Here is an 18,207-nt window from a genome sequence, read left to right as displayed (position 1 = left end):
GGAAAAATGGCGCCCAATATACTTGTTTTGTGCAGGGTTGCCACAAACCTTCAATTTATAAAAAATGCAATATCTACAAAGCACATTACAGCAAAGCTCAATAAAATAAGATATGCCTATACTAATATTCTTTCTTCTTGCCAACAGTTCTAATCATATAATCATATAATCAGGCTGCCCTTTCTCTGTGGCTACCAGGAAGCCCAAAGCCAAAATTTTGACTCAGCTTTAGTAACAACATAAGGCTAAATAGTCTGCGTACTAGTAATGTAAATATCGCCCTGGTATATGTCCCTTATAAACAGATGTTTACTCTATTAGTTGCCATTAGTTTACACTCTCTTTTATCCATTTATTTAAAATATATTCCTATAATTTCTGCAAATCATCTGTAGAGTGAGATACGGAATCAATAATTATGCCATCAGAACATTGATAAAAAAGAGGAGCACAGCTTTGAAAAGCTGTGAATCATCACAACTGTGCTACATCAGCTTTGCTGGTTTGCTCCATTGGTCCTGGAGAAATCCTTTATGTGAAAATGTTCCCACTCCTCAACTGATGCTACCAATCATCTCCCTAATTACAGCACAGGTCATTCAATTCAGTTACTGTACTACATCATTACAACTTTCATTTAATCAAGAGAAATGTCCTGTTTCCATTTGACTTACAAAGGCTCTCTCCTTCAACCTAAGCTAAGAAAATTAATGTAAGAAATATGATCTCAACAGGGATTCAAATTAATAAGAAAAGTGCTTCAATATAGAATGCATGTTCTTCATGCATGATTATGTGCATGCTTCAAAGCAGTGGGAAAAAAATTACACTTAAAAAAAGCATCACTTTGAACTGACTCCCATGACAAATGAAGCATTTTTGAAGACCTTTCCTTAATTCTTATTAATATTAGTAGAAAAATATAAAAGCTTTTTTGTGTTGTTTACGAAGCATATTTTATCTTGTGTTATCCAAGTTTTTATTCAAATCATAGAACTAAATCACTATAAGAACAATTAACATCTTTGAAGTCACCTATAATTTTTATGTCAGTACCTTTCAGCAGTTTTGTATGTTTCCTGATGAATAACAATTTCATGCAATGAGAAAATGAGAAAAATTTAAAGGTATGTTTTTATCATGTATTTTTCTCACCATTCTAAAAAATTAAATGCAGTAAATCTTTTCCAGCATTAACTTTCCTCATCCATAGAATTAAATGATACTCCTTGACGTTCATGCAAGTTATAGCTGTGTTTGGTAATGGTGATTACCATCTTCTCTGAAGAGATTAAATTATCCAGTTGTATGGATTGTTTCACCTCACTTTACACAGAGGTAGATTATAAAGTATTTAAATTCTCTCCTTTTTGGTAAGCAACAGTTTCTTAATAATCAACTACCCAGTTCCTTCACTACATCTTCCCACTGTGAAGTAAGCACCTCGATTTATAATAGAGTAAGTCTGCTCTAACCCTCAGCAATATGCATGGGATGCTCTTGAGTGTCCCTGTGATTTTAAGAGGGAAGAGTTATGTGCATACTAAATCCAGATGCGTTTTAAAGAGGAAAAAGGGCAGCTCAAAGATGCCTCAGAGGGGTTGGTGTGGGGAGGAAGGATGGGTGGTCCACTGTAAACCCAGGCATGACTGCTTTGGAAAGTTAATCTCACTGCCTGCACTTCACATGGGACTATTTGTCAGCAGGTTGCTTTCTGTTCATTATAACTCTCATATTCAGGAAGGAGAATTGACCAAACCAGCAATATAAATGCATTGTATGCTCTACCCTCCCTCTATATGATTAATTCTACCAGTGGTACAGATTTGCATGAATGAATGTCAGTGTGTTTTCTGCCCTGAACATTTCCTGCTGGCTTCAGTTCAGCACTGCTGACATTTATTGCAAATAATATCTAAATATTCCTGATTTAATAGCTGCAGTGGCCCCACATCTGAAGGTGATGTCTGTAATAAAAGCAGACAAGACAAACTTATAGCAAATACTAATCAGATTGTGTTTGCACACATAATGGATAAGCCTCACAGATATACCCACAAAATATAGTGGTTGTTTTTTTAAATGCAGCTGCTAGAAGTCACAGTTCAAGAACATATTGGCCACTTTATTTCTTTTTCATTTTCCTTCTTCCTCCATCTTCTTAAAGTACCCAAGGCCTCTGTGTACAATCAAGATTGAATATTATTACCCCTATTTTATCTGGAGAAATGGGACACTGAACACAGAAGACTGTCTGTGTCCTTTTATTCATTTTCTGTTGTTCCTCCTAAACAAAAGGCATTGTCCCCTGATAAATTCCATTTTCTGCCTCTTATTCAAAGGTAGTTTACACACCAGCTACACCAATTCTCACACAATGCAGTGACTGGCAAAGATACAAATAACTTCCAAAGTTCTTTCAACCCGTTGACCCAGGCCTCCCTTCAGAAAGATATAAACAGGCTTCAACACCTCTTACGATTGATAAAGGAGACTATAAAGCCTGAGATTACAAAAGGAAGACACACAGTGCCTACTAAAGGCAAATTTTTAAAGCCTTTGGTAATAAAATGTGCTTTTCTCTTTGTTTTACCCAACTTCACAAGCTTCTATGTGAAAATTGAAGAAGGTCAAATCGGCATTGCCTTTATCTTGACATCTAAACACTTAGGAATTTTACTCACTTGGCATTAATTGTAAATAGTTTTATGAAAATATATCTTTATCTATTTTGACAGTTTTCTTTCCAAAGTAGCAGTCCAGTAGACCAAAAAAGTGGTGAATATGGGTCTCAGGCTGATTAGTGCTTCTAAAAATCTGCTCCAATAATGGCTCCATGCAAATCCAGATAAGAATTACATTCAAGAAAATTTCTTTAATCTTTATTTTCAGAAAGAAATTTAAATATCTCTTCTCTTCATATTAGTTGGCACAGTCTCCCAAGCAGAATTAATTTGTTCATTGTGATCTTCAAAAGAAGTAGAAAAAGAACAAAATGTATCTATTTTGACTAGGAATTGCCACATGAAATATAGATTTACAGAATTGCACTGATTTGTATATTTTATGTCCCCCAGAAAAAGCCATATTCTTTGATGCAATCTTGTGGGGACAGATGCATTAGTGTTGATTAGGTTGGAACCTGTTAGTTCAGTGGTTCCATGGAGATGTGACTCAATCAACAGTGGGTGAGAACTTTCATTGGATTATTTCCATGGAGGTGTTGCCCCACCCATTCAGGGTGAGTCTTAGTTGGATCACTGGAGTCCTTTAAAAAGAACCACACAGGCCTAGATTCTTGCTGCAGATGAGAGACAGTATGAAGATGGCTGTAGAAAGCAGATTTTTGCTCCGGAGAAGCTAAGAGAGGACAAATGCCCCAAGAGCAACTGAGAGTGACATTTTGGTGGAGCTGCAGCTTACAGAGACATTTTAGAGAATGCAACCCAGGAGCAAGCAGACAACTAGAGAGGAATGTCATGGAAGAAAGCCATTTTGAAGCCAGAACTCCATGGCTGAGTTACCAGCCACATGCCTTCCCAGCTAACAGAAGTTTTCTGAATGCCATTCACCTCCAGTGAAGGTACCCAATTGTTGATGCATTAACTTGGACACTTTATGGTCTTAACATTGCAACTGTGTAATCAAATAAAACCCCTTTATAAACACCAATCCATTTCTGGTATTTTGCATGGTGGCAGCATTAGCAAACTGGAACAAGAATGGTAGACCTAGGAAGAGAACCTAGAGTTTATCCTTGTTTTACAGATGAGGACACTGAAACCCAAGATGTTGAAGTGACTTGCCAAAAGCCATACATTTTATTAGGACAAAATTTGTACTGTACCCCTGTCTTAAGTTCTGGGTCATTACTTCCTTCATTACACTATTTTTCATTCACCCTTGTGCCGGTTTGAGTGTATTGTGTCCCCCAAATGCCATTATCTTTGTGGTCTTGTGTGGGGCAGGCGTTTTTGGTGATGGTTGGATTTGCTTGGAATGTGCCCCACCCAGCTGTGGGCAGTGATTCTGATGGGATGTTCTCATGGAGGCATGGCCCCGCCCATTCAGGGTGGGCCCTTATCGGTGGAGCTATATAAATGAGCTGACTGTGGGGGAAGAAAGAGAGTGCAGCTGGGAGTGATGTTTTGAAGAGAAGCAAGCTTGCTAGAAAGGAGCGTCCTGGGAGAAAGCCGTTTTGAGGCCGGAGCTTTGGAGCAGATGCCAGCTGCCTTCCTAGCTAACAGAGGTTTTCCGGATGCCATTGGCCATTCTCCGGTGAAGGTACCCAATTGCTGGGGTGTTACCTTGGATGCTTTGTGGCCTTGAGACTGTAACTGTGTAGTGAAATAAACCCCCATTTTATAAAAGCCAATCCATCTCTGGCGTTTTGCATTCCGCAGCGTTAGCAAACCAGGACAACCCTCATCTCACTTGTCTCATCTGGTTCATGAAAACCGATCATTGTTACAATTTTTCAACAGTCCTGAGCTACAAAATCTAATCAGTGGGTTTGCTGTCATATCTGTGTGTTATAGAAGTTCTTTCCACTCTTTGGTACCCATATGGCCTAACATATGGCCCATGTGTTGTTTTGCCTGTGAGCTGTGTAGCTCCTGATCCCTGTGCTGTGTGCTGTACAATATGAGGATGAATTATAAAAGACATGGTCTGGAGCACCTAGAGTGTATAACTGCAATACAGACAGGCCGGTATATAAGTGCTTTGAAAACAGAAGTGACAAGAAAGGAATTAGGTGCTCAGAGCAGCAAGAAATCAACTCTGACTGGGATTCAAAGAAAGGTTAAAAAAAGAGGCAATATTCCAAGGGAACAGAAACGGGACAGGGAAATGGTATTCCTATCCCAGGGCATGGAAAGGACACATAGATGCTGAAACAGATTTTTGTAAGATTTACTGTACCCAGAACCATAACAGACACTTAGGTAAAGCTGAATATACATAAAGGCAAATGGCAGGAGACAGAGGATTCTGAACACAATATGCTAAGCATATGATCAGGATCTCTGGAAGGAACAAAATTGTTAGTGACAAAAATAGGAGGGAAATGGTGCTGTATGGAAAAAGGACACAAAAGTCAGCAACCTGAATACCTGACTTCTAAAGGCTGTCCATGAAAAGGTCACACATAGCAATTAGGGAGTCTACATGAAGTTTTTATTTGTTAGTCTGAGAAATGAGTTTCTTGTTCATAGGGAAAAAAGGATATGTTAAAAAACTAATGGCACTATCAAGTGATGGGGAGCTATAGAGTTCTCATAAAAACAATGCACATATGTATATGTGTATGTAGTTATATTTGTGTAAATATATAAACATATGTATACATACATAAATAATAAGAAATAAATTAAAATTATTATCCAAAAGTTATGTATTTTAATCCTTAGCATAACTATTTCTTACATCATGAAAACTACTTGTCTTTGCAACTCTATGTTAAAACTAAAAAGAAGCATATTCTATGTGATACTTCAATATTTTAAAAGCAATAAAAAAACTGAAGAGTAAGTATGCTGGTTTGAATCTATTATGTACCCTGGAAAAGCCATGTTCTTTTAATCCAATCTTGTGGGGTAGACCTATTGTAGGTGGGAGATTTTGATTAGGTTGTTCCCATGAAGATGTGACCCTGCCCATTCAAGGTGGGTCTTAATCATCTTTACTGGATTCCTTTATGAGATGATAAAAGGCAAAGACATTTTGGAGAGAGATCATAGACAGAAATGCCCCAGGAGGAATCAGCAAGGACACACAGAAGCCCAGAGACATTTTGGAGAAAAGGGCCAGCAGACATTGCCATGTGCCTTCCCATGTGACACAGGAACCCCGGATGTCATTGGCCTTTCTTCAGAGTCAAGGTATCTTTCTCTGGATGCATTAATTTGGACATTTTCATGGCCTCAGAATTGCAAATTTGTAACCTATTAAATTTTCATTGGAAAAGCCAATCCATCTCTGGTATATTGCATTCCAGCAGGTTTAGCAAACCAAAACAGCAAGCAAAATGGATTTCACATTCTGGCATACTATATCTAGCACAAGCTTCATGCCTGTGACCAGAAGGGCAAATGAGGGAAGCAGAAATCATGGGCAGGAAATCTAAGGATTCACCCAGCTAAGAGGCACATACAGTTATGGTTTATACCCACCAAAAGGTAATTGTGTGGCAGGCAGTCATGCAGAGGTGCTTTCTGACCAGAGATGTCCCCAGTTGAGAACTGGCCCCAAAGAAAACAAACTTCCCAGCTCTTCTGCCAAGCACCATCAGCTGTATCATTCCAAGAAATCCAGGAGGGTAAGTGAAAAGTCTACTAGACTTTCAAAGTCCTGTATCTATACTCAAGATCAGAACCCTCAAAATATTCTAAGGAGTTGAGATTATTCCAACAAGGGAAACAAAATTCACACTGAGCTGATTTCCAAAATGTAAGTAAAGAAAACTACACCCTGGAGCCAGAAATCAAATTTCAATAGGCAAATGACAAATTAAGAGGAAAGAATATTGCCATATAGGCAAAAAGAAAAGTTACACAAGTGCCCAGAAGAAGGTTGTGTTGGGAATGGAGTCTGGCTCCAATATCCATAACTGTTTCTCTTTGCCACTCCATTAGGGGAAGTGAGGTGCTCTATAACACCCGTTCACTCTCACAACCTCTTTGGAATCCGTTAATATCCTCATAGTTAGCCAAGAAAGTATACTGATATAGGCCTAAAAGCAGCATACAACTTTTTTTAATTTAGAACAGTTGTGGGTCTACAGAAACATCATGCAGAAAGCACAGAGTTCCCATATACCCCTCTCACACATGATTTCCCTGTTAACACTTTGCAGTAATGTGGTACCTTTTTTACAATTGATGAAACAATATTATTGTAATTATGCTATTAAGTACAGCCCTATTTGTGTTGTACAGTTCTATAGTTTTTAAAAAATTCTTATCCTTGTAAAATATATATAACCTAAAATTTCCCCCTTTGGCCCCTTTCAAATATACAATTAAATGGTGTTAATTGCATTCACAATTTTGTGCTACCACCACCATCATCCATTACCAAAACTTTTCCATTCTATTTCCAAATAGTTTCCCAAATAGAGACCGTACACAAATTAAGCATTAACTACACATTCCCTACCTCCACCTCAGCCCCTGGGTAAGCTGTATTCAAGAATCTGACATTATGAATTTGCTTTTTCAAATTGTTTCATATCAGGGAGACCATACAATATTTGTCCTTTGGCATCTGCTTATTTCACTCAATGTCTTCAAGTTCCATCCATGCTGTCACATGTATCAAAACTTCATTCCTTTGCAGCTGAATAATATTCCATTGTCTGTATACACCATATTTTGTTTATCCATTTGTGCCAGTTTGGATGTATTATGTCCCGCCAAATTCCATGTTCTTTGATGCAATCTTGTGGGGCAGATGTATTAGTGTTGATTAGATTGTAATTCTTTGAGTGTTTCCATGGAGATGTGACTCAATCAACTGTGAGAAAATCTCAGATTGGATAATTTCTATGGAGGTGTTACCCCACCCATTCAGTATGGGTCTGAATTAAATCACTGGAGCCATATAAAAAGCTGACAAACAGAAAGAACTCAAAGCAGCTAAGAGTGACATTCTGGAGAGCAACAAAGAGTGACATTTTGAAGAGGAGCTGCAGCTAAGAGAGGACTAAACATCCCAAGAGCAACATTTTGGAGAATGCCATTTTTAAATGCAACCTAGAAGCAAGCAGATGCCAGTCATATGACTGCTGAGCTAACAGAGGTTTTCTGGATGCCAGTGGCCTTTCTCCAGTGAAGGTACCTGTTGTTGATGCCTTACCTTGGACACTTTATGGCCTTAAGACTGTAACTTTTTAACCAAATAAACCCCCTTTATAAAAGTCAATCCATTTCTGGTATTTTGCTTAATGGCAGCATTAGCAAACTGGAACACCATTCATCTGTTGATGGATATTTGGGTTACTTGTATCTTATTGCAGTTGTGAATAATGCTGCTATGAACATCTGTGTGCAAACATCTATTCAAGTCCCTGCTTTCAATCCTTTGGGGTATATATGAGAAGTGGGATTGCCAGTTCATATGGTAATTCTAGCCTTAACTTTCTGAAGAACTGCCAAACTGTTTACCACAACTGCTGCACCATTTTACATAACTACCAATGAGTGAGTGCTCCAATTTTTCAATATTCTCTCCAACACATGCTATTTTGCACTAGTCATTTAATACTAGCCATTCTAGTGCCTTTGAAGAGGTATCCCATTGTAATTTTTACATTTTTATTGTGAAATTTGCCATATATATACATGACAGTGATAACTTTCAAGGTAAGATTTAACAAGTAGTTAGCAAATTTCAAAGAATGTTATGGGTTACAGTTCCAAATTTCAGTTATTTCCTTGTGAAATATAACATATATACAGAAAGGTGATAACTTTCAAAGTACAATTTAACAAGTAGTTATAAAGGTAATATCACAGTTACACAGTTTCAGTTATTTCCTTATTGTGAAATATAAGACATATACAGAAAGGTAATAATTTTCAAAGTACAGTTTAATGAGCACCTATGGATCAAATGTCAAAGAATGTTTTGGGTTATAGTTCTACCATTTCAGTTATTTCCTTCTAGCTTTTGTAATAACCTAGCATCAAAAAAAATATCATATTAAGATTTAGTATTTGTAATCATTTGTTAAATCCTATCTTGTCTGTTGCTACCCCTTCCTCTCATTTAATCACTTTCTTGATCTTCAGGGGTGTCTAGGCAGTGACCACCCTAACTTGTTCATAATGAAAAGGGGTGTCAATGTTATGGGGAAGGGGGCTGCATCTGGTTGATTTTCTTAAAGAGGCTGTTGCCTCTGGGTTTTAGGGCTTGTCTGGCATAAGAACACTCTGGTGAATTTAAGTTTCTGAAAAATAAATTTAGAGAGTGAAACTTTTATAGAGTCTCAGATATAGATCTAGGTATTTCAGGACTACTGATGGTCAGGGGTTGGCATACTGTGGCCATTTGGAATATCCAGCTGGAGCTTGCATAAGAGTAAGCTCCAGGATAGCCTCTAGACTCTATCTGGGATCTCTCAGCCAATGTAACCTTCTTTTATTACCTTTCTTTTATTCTTTTTGGTCAAGAAGGCATTTTCAATCCTTCACTGCCAGGGCCAGGCTCATTCCTAGGATTCCTGTCCCATGTTTCCAGGGAGATTCAACCCCCTGGGAGTCATGATTGTGTAGGGGGGAAGTTAATGAATTTATTTGCCAAATTGAGCTTAAAGAGGGAAAGGCCACATCTGAGCAACAAAAGTGGTGCTCTGGAGGTGACATAATTATAGGAAAGCTTAGCCTAGCTTTGACAGCCATAAGTTTCACAAGAGCAAACCTAAGATCAAGGGCTTATCTTATTAAGTAGGGGGTTCCTAATTTCACATAGCATATATTCTGTCCAAGATAAATATTCAGTGTCTCACATCATCTTCACTTAGGTATACAATCATCATCACTCTTAATTTTAAATAATTATCATAACCCAAAACATCCCAAAGCTTTTATCAGCCCCTAATTATTCATCTCTAGTATTAGTGTAGTACCAGTAAGCTATTCCTATTAAATATACTCTACAATATGTAATGCGTAGTTTTTCCATATACCACTCTGTTGTTAACTCTTTGTACAGTGTCATACCTTACAAGTATATAATGCAAACACTTATTTATATTTGCAGTGCTAATCTGTGGGATACATGCCTTTGAACAACCACTTACAACCATGTTCACCTTCAATGTGGCACTGATACTTACAATCTCATTAATGAAACATCACCTTGTCCATTCCCATGCCTTTAAGTCCACCCTCATTATCATTTCTGTACATATTAGGTTATCATTCCCCCTTCACTAGTTTCTGTCTATCTCAAGGTCTCTATGTTCTACATTATAAGACACTGATGTTACACTCTTCAGAGAGTTCACATTAGTGGTAACATACAGTATCTCTCCTTTTGTTTCTGGCTCATTTCACTCAGCAATATTTCTTCAAGAGTCATCCATGTTGTCATGTATTAGGAACCCATTTCTTCTTACTGCTGCATAGTTCCATCATATGTATATACCACATTTTGTTTATTCAGTCATCTGTTGAAGGACACTTTGATTGTTTCCATCTTTTGGCATTTGTAAACAATGCTGCTATGAACATGGTGTGCAAATGTCTGTTCATGTCACTGCTTTTGTATCTTCTGGGTGTATACTGAGAAGTAAAACTTCTGGATCATAGGGTAACTTAATATCTAGTTTTCTGAGGAACCACCAAGCTGTCTTTCACAGTGGCTATACCAATATATAGTCCCACCAGCAATGAATGTGTTCCAATTTCTCCACATCCTCTCCAGCATTTTTAGTTTCCTGTTTGTTTAATGGCAGCCATTCTTATTGGTGTGAGATGATATCTCCTTGTGGCCTTGTTTTGCCTTTCCCTAATAGCTAGTGAACATGAATATTTTTTCATGTGTTTTTTTAGGCATTTGTATTTCCTCTTTGGAGATATGTCTTTTCATATCTTTTGCCCATTTTATAATTGGGCTGTTTGAACTATTGTCATTGAATTGTAGCATTACTTTATACATGCAGGATATCAGTCTCAAATCAGATATATGGTCTCCAGATATTTTCTCCATTGCATTGGTTGCCTCTTCACCTTTTTGGCAAATTCCTTTGAGGTACAGAAGCTTTTGATTTGAGTTCCCATTGATCTATTTTTTCTTTCATTGCTTGTACTTCAGTTGTAAGGTCTAAGAAGTGACCCCCTAATACTAGGTCTTGAAGATGTTTCCCTACATTATCTTCTAGGAGTTTCATGGCACTCTTATATTGAGGTTTTTGATACACTCGGAGTTAATTTTTGTATAGGGTGCAAGGCAGGGGCCCTCTTTCATTCTTTTTGATATGGTTACCCAGTTTTCCAAGCCCTATCTGTTGAAGAGACTGTTCTGTCCCAGCTCAGTGGATTTGGGGGCCTTATGAAAAAATCAGCTGGCCATGGATCTGCAGGTCTATACTCTTGATTCCATTCCTTTTATCAATATATCTATCTTTGTGGCAGTAACATGCTGTTTTGACTACTCTGGCTTTATGGTAGCCTTTAAAGTCAGGAAGTATAAGTCCTCCCACTTCATTCTTCCTTTTTAGTATGTTTTTAATAATTTGAGGCCCATTTCCCATTCAAATAAATTTGATAACTACCTTTTCCAAGTCTGCAAATATGCTGTTAGAATTTTCATTGGAATTGCAATGAATCTGTAGATCAGTCTGGGTAGAATTGACATCTTAAATACGTTTAGCCTTCATATCCATGAACATGGAATATCTTTCCACCTATTTAAATCCCCTTTGATTTCTTTTAGTAAAGTTATGTAGTTTTCTGTGTAGAGGTATTTTACATCCTTGGTTAAGTTTATTCCTAGAAACTTGATTTGTGTGTGTGTGTGTGTTGCTCTTCTGAATGGAATTTTCTTTCTTGAGTGTCTCTTCAGTTACGTCATTTCTAGTGTATAGGATCATTACTGACTTTTGTGCATTATTCTTGTATCCATCACTTTGCTGAATTTGTTTATTATTTATTCAAGTAGTATTGAGTGTTGCCGATATCTCTGGATTTTCCAAATATACAATCATATCATCTGTGAATAATGACAGTTTTACTTCTTCCTTTCCAATTTGTATACCTTTTATTTCTCTTACTTCCTGGATTGCTGCGGCTAGAACTTCTAGCACAATGTTGAATAACGGTGGTGACAGCAGGCATCCTTGTCTCATTCTCAATCTTAGGGGAAGGCTTTCAGTCTCTGATCATTGTGTATTATGTTGCCTGTGGGTTTTTCATATATGCCCTTTATCATATTGAGGAAGTGTCCTTCAATTCCTACCTTTTGAAGTGATTTTATCAAAAAAGGATGCCAATTTTGTTGAATGCTTTTTCTGCATCTATTGAGATGATCATTTGATTTTTCCCTTTTGATTTGTTGATGTGTTGTAATATATTGATTGATTTCCTTCTGTTGAACCATCTTGCATGCCTGGAATGAACCCCATTTTGTCGTGTTGTATGACCCTTTTAATGTGTCTTTGGTCTTGATTTGCAAGTATTTTGTTGAGGATTTTTGTATCTATCTTCATAAGGGAGATTGGCCTGTAGTTTTCCTTTCTTGTAGCATCTTTATTTAATTTGGGTATTAGAGTGATGCTAGATTCATAAATGAGTTAGGTAGTGTCCCTGTTTCTTTAAATTTTTGAAAGAGCTTGAGCAGAAAGGGTTTTAGTTATTTTTGGAAATTTTGGTAAAATTCCACTGAAGCCATCTGGCTCTGGGCTTTCTTTCTTGATAGGAAGCTTTTTGAAGACTAATTGGATCTCTTTACCTGTGATTGGTTTGTTGAGGTCTTCTATTTCTTCTCAGGTTAGTCTAGGCTGTTCATGTGTTTCCAGAAAATTATCCATTTCCTCTAAATTGTCTAGTTTGTTGACATATACTTGTTCATAGTATCCCCTGAGGATTTTTTAACTTTCTTTAGGATCCACAGTAATATCCCCCATTGCATTTATGATTTCATTTATTTTGGTCTTCTCTCTTTTTTACTTCATCTGTCTAGTTACAGGTTTGTCAATCTTGTTGCTCTCAAAGAACAAACTTTTGGTTTTATTTATTCTCTCTATTGTTTTATGCTCTCCATATCTTTTATTTCTGCTTTAATCCTTGTTATTTCTTTTCTTCTACTTGCTTTAGGTTAGTTTACTGATCATTCTCTAACTTCTTCTGTTGTTCCCTTAGTTCTTTGATTTTAGTTCTTTCTTCCTTTTTAGTGTATGCATTTAGAGGTATAAATTTCTGCCTTAGCACCACCTTCACTGAATTCCATAGGTTTTGATATGTTGTTGTATTAGTTAGCATTCTCTAGGGAAACAGAGTCAATGAGAGGTGTCTCTGATTATCAAATTGTAAAAGTGACTCAAGCAACTGTGGGTATGCACGAGTCCAAAAACTGTCAACTCCAAGGAAGATGTCCAATGAACTCCTCAGGAAACTAACCGGCAACTTCGATGAACTCCTCAGGAAATGAACTGGGATCTTCAACGAATGTGTTTGATGAACTCCTCAGGAAACGAACTGGCAACTTCAACAAACTCCTCAGGAAATGCTTCACTGGGCAGCTGAAGAAGAAGTGAAGGTCCTCTATCTGTCTTGCTTATAAGTCTTCAACTGATTAATTGGATCAAATCCAGCCAATTGCATTCTCCCATTGTGGAAGGCACGCCCTTTGATGAGTTATCAGTCACAGCTGCAGTTGACTGATGATTTAATAAACCAGCCTCAAATGTCCTCACAGCAATTGTTAGGCCAGTGTTTGCTTGACCAGACAGCTGGGTCACCTGGCCAAGTTGACACATGAACCTAACCATCACAGTTGTGTTCTCATTTTCATTCATCTCTCGATATTTAGCAATTTCTCTTGCAGTTTCTTCTTTGACCCACTGATTGTTTAGGAGTGTGTTGTTTAAACTCCACATATTTGTGAATGATTGAGTTCTTTAATAGTTATTGACTTCTAGCTGCATTCTCATTTTGGTCAGAGAATTTGCTTTGAATAACTTCAATCTTTTAAATTTGTTAAGGCTTATTTTATGTCCCAGCATATGACTTATGTTGGAGAATATTTTGTGAGTGCTGGGGATGAATGTATACCCTGGTAATTTGGGATGTAATGCTCTATATAAGTCTATAAAGTCTAATTCATTTATCACATTGTTTAGGTTCTGAATTTCCTTATTGGTTCTCTGACTTGTTGTTCTATCTATAGAAGAGAGTGGTGTATTGAAGTTTCCCACTATTATTGTAGAAATGCCTATTCCTCCTTCAGTTTTGCCAGTATTTGTCTCACGTACTTTGGAGCACCTTGATTGGGTGCATAAGCATTTATGGTTTTTATTACTTCTTTTTTTTTTTTTTTTTTTTTTTTTAGACTCTCCTTTGTGGTAATGAGCTTCATAAGGGCAAGTCCCATGCTCGAGGGCTCAGCACATCAAACCGCCAGTTTTTATTACTTCTTGATGAATTTTCCCTTTTATTAATATATAGTGTCCTTCTTTGGCTCTGATGACATCTTTGCACTTAAAGTCTATTTTGTCTGTTATTAGTATTGCTATCCATGATTTCCTTTAGCTTTAGTTTGCATGGAATATTTTTTCCATCCTTTCACTTTCAATCTCTTTGTGTAGCTGCATCTAAGATGAGTTGCTTATAAACAGCATATTAATGGTTCATACTTTTTAATCCATTCTGCCAATCTATATCTTTCAATTGGGGAATCAAATCCATTCACATTCAATGTTGTTACTGTGAAGACAGTTAGTTCTTGAATCAACCATTTTATCCTTTGGTTTTTATTTGTCAGATCTGCCCCCCCTTTTGCCCTTTATGATTTTCTTACTAATATTCTTCAGTTCTGTGCCCTTCTCCAGACCTCTCTGTATATTCTTTTTTTTTTTCAGCCAGTAGAACTTCCTGTAATAATTTCTTGTGGTACAGATCTCTAGTTAACAAACTCTCAGCATTTGTTTATCTGTGAAAATTTTAAACTCTTCCTCAATTTTGAAGGAGAGTTTTTCTGGATAAAAAATTCTTGGCAATTTTTCTCTTTCAGAATCCTAAATATGTCATACCACTGCCTTCTTGCCACTATGGCACCCGCTGAATAGTCAGTACTCAGTCTTATGTGGTTCCCTTGTACGTGGTGAATCGCTTCTGTCTTGCCACCTTCAGGATTTCTCCTTATCTTCAGCCTTTGACAATCTGATTAGCATATGTCCCAGAGTGTGTCTATTTGGATTTATTATATTTGGAGTTATTTTGGCATCTTTGATTTGTATACTTATGTCATTTAGTAGGGTTGGGAAATTTTCCCCAACTATGTCTTCAAATACTCTTCCTAGACCTTTACTCTTCTCTTCACCTTCTGGGACACCAATAATACTTATATTTAAGTGTGTCATGTTCTCCATCATTTCCCTAAGCTCTGTTACAAATTTTTCAGTTTTTTCACTGTTTTTCCTTTTGTGCATTCACATTCAATTGTGCTGTCCTCTAGTTCACTTATTCTTTCTTCTGCTTCTTCAAATCTGCTGTTGTGTGTCTCTAGTACTTTTTTAATTTGATCAACAGTATATTTTATTTCCATAAGATTGGCTATTTTTTTAATTGACTCTTTAAAATTCTTCTCTAAGCATTTCTAGAGTCTTCTTGATGTCCTTTATCTCCTTAGCCAACTCATTAAGGTTGCTTTGGAGATTTGTGTGTACTTCTTTGATTAATTGCTCCATGATCTGTGTCTCCTCCAGCTTTTTAATTTGGTCATTTGGGTTGTCCATATCTTCTTGTTTCTTAATGTGCCTTATGATTTTCTGTTGTTGGCCTCACAGCATTTGCTTATTTTGATACAGTTATTTTAGGATATGCAGGATTATTTGAACATTTATCCATAATTTGGCAGAACTACAGCTTGGAGGAGAGCACTTTCCCTCTTCTACAAGAAGATGGGGCTCTTAAGCCCCCTCTTGAGAGACTCTTAGGCCAGCTTTCCCCAAACTTCACCTGTGCACTAGGCAGGGTCCCACCCAGATGGAAATCTAATCAGCACAAGAGTTCTCCATGTGTATTTGGGACTGCCAGCCCTGTGGGAGGGAGGCAGGCCCTGCCCAGTTTGGCAGGGAGTCTTCTCCAGGACACGGTTTTCCTGGCAGTTCCCTGGGCTGTGAGTGGACCACTCTGGGACTGGGGAGCTGCACATATCACCCTTCAGCTCAAATGCACTGCAGTCCCTGTCTGTCATGTGCGCACAAGTCCCTGGGGTTGGAGAGGGACTCCCAGAGCTTCCGTGCAGTGCTCTTGTCTCTCGACTGTGTTCACCCCTTGCTTCTGTAGAGGAAGAGTGAATATGGTCACCAAAAATCTGCTGAATCCTGATTTCCCTCATGGAAACTACTGGCTGTGGGGCTGTGAAAGGTTATCTCCCCAGCCAACTGCTGAGACAGGTGCATGGAGCTTGGAAATCTGCTTGTTACCTTTTTCATTCTCATAATACCCACTATCTTAGCCACTTCAAAAATCTATCTTACTGACCAATATCAAAACTATGTAAAAACATCTATTATATATGCCTTCCTGACTAGCATAATTCCAACTATCATATTCATCTGATCAGGACAAGAAGCAACAATTTCAAACTGGCATTGAATTACAATCCAAACTATAAAACTTACCCTAAGCTTTAAACTAGATCACTTTTCATTAATATTCATTCCAGTAGCACTTTTTGTAACATGATCCATCATAGAATTCTCAATATGATACATACACTCAGACGCCAACGTTAACTGCTTCTTCAAATACCTCCTTCTATTTCTCATCAACATAATTATTTTAGTAACCACTGACAACTAATTTCAATTGTTTATTGGATGAGTGGGAGTCAGTATCATATCTTTCCTATTAATTGGATGATGATACGGATGGGCCGACGCTAACACAGCAGCACTTCAAGTAGTCCTATATAACCGCATTGGAGACATTGCCTTTATCCTAGCCATAGCATGATTTCTACTCCACTCTAACTCATGAGAACTCCAACAAATCTTTATACTCAATCTTAGTGAAAACTCCTTGCCCCTCTTAGGCCTGCTCCTGGCTGCAACAGGGAAATCAGCCCAATTTGGACTACACCCTTGATTGCCCTCAGCCATAGAAGGACCAACCCCAGTATCCACACTATTACATTCTAGCACCATAGTGGTAGTGGGCATTTTCCTTCTTGTATGATTCTACCCACTCCTACAATACAATGACATAGTTCTAACACTAACCATATGCTTAGGAGCTATCATCACCCTATTCACCACAATCTGTGCTCTAGCACAAAATGACATTAAAAAAAAAATTGCTTTTTCAACGTCCAGCCAACTGGGCCTAATAATAGTAACAAACAGAGTTAATCAACCCCACTTAGCATTCCTACACATGTGTACCCATGCATTCTTCAAAGCCATGTTATTCCTATGCTCTGGCTCCATCATCCACAACTTGAACAATGAACAGGATATCTGAAAAATAGGTGGATTATTCAAAGCCCTCCCACTTACCACATCCTCCCTTATCATTGGAAGCCTGGCACTAACCGGAATACCATTCCTTACTGGCTTCTACTCTAAGGATTTAATCATTGAAACAGCAAGCACGTCATATACAAACACCTGAGCTCTTCTAATTACTATGATCGCCACCTCCCTTACAGCCATCTGCAGCACACACATTATCTTCTTCATCCTACTCAATCAGCCACGCTTTCAAACTTTAACCCTGATCAATGAAAACAACCCCTCCCTCCTCAACCCCATTAAATGTTTAGCAGTAGGCAGTATATTCGCAGGATTCCTAATTTCTAACAATATAGTACCAATGACAGTTCCCCATATAACAATACCAATACATTTAAAATTATCAGCACTAGCAGTTACCATCTCCGAATTTATATTAGCTATAGAACTAAACCAACTGACTTGCAACCTACAATTCAAAAAATCACCTTACCTGCATATGTTCTCTAACCTATTATGATTCTTCCCTATCATTATGCACCGAACATCACCATACTCTGCTCTCACCACCAGCCAAAACTTAGTGTCAACCCTGTTAGACTTGATCTGACTTGAAAAAACAGCCCCCAAAAACCTATCTCAATTTAATCTCCTAGCCTCAGTTAACATCTCCAACCAAAAAGGACTAATTAAGCTCTACTTCCTTTCCTTTTTCATTATGCTATCCTTAATCTCACTCTTACTGCTCTACCACCCCAAGTAACCTCAATTACAATAAAAATACTAACAAATAAGGCCCACCCAGCTACAACCATTAATCAACCCCCATAATCATACAATGCAGACACCCCAACATAATCTTCATGAATAAATCCCACCTGCCCACTATTAAAAACAACTCAGTCCTCTATATACTTTAAATTACAAAACATGGACCCTATACCATCATTACCTGAAAGCCAAACAATCACTAACCCTTCAACCAACAAGCCTACAAATAAGCCCCCTAAAACAACATTTGACCCTCA

General features: G+C 37.7%; 1 pseudogene; it reads left to right on the top strand.

Annotated features, from left to right (window-relative positions):
* The first annotated feature begins 13,478 nt into the window (after positions 1–13,478).
* LOC119507680 lies at positions 13,479–17,942 on the top strand (annotated as a pseudogene).
* The last annotated feature ends 265 nt before the right edge of the window (positions 17,943–18,207 follow it).

This window comes from Choloepus didactylus, chromosome 13 (genome assembly GCF_015220235.1).
Source record: "Choloepus didactylus isolate mChoDid1 chromosome 13, mChoDid1.pri, whole genome shotgun sequence".
In the NCBI taxonomy this organism is placed as follows: domain Eukaryota; kingdom Metazoa; phylum Chordata; class Mammalia; order Pilosa; family Megalonychidae; genus Choloepus; species Choloepus didactylus.
Note: the sequence above shows the minus strand (reverse complement) of the source record. Positions and strands in the feature narration are given on the sequence as shown.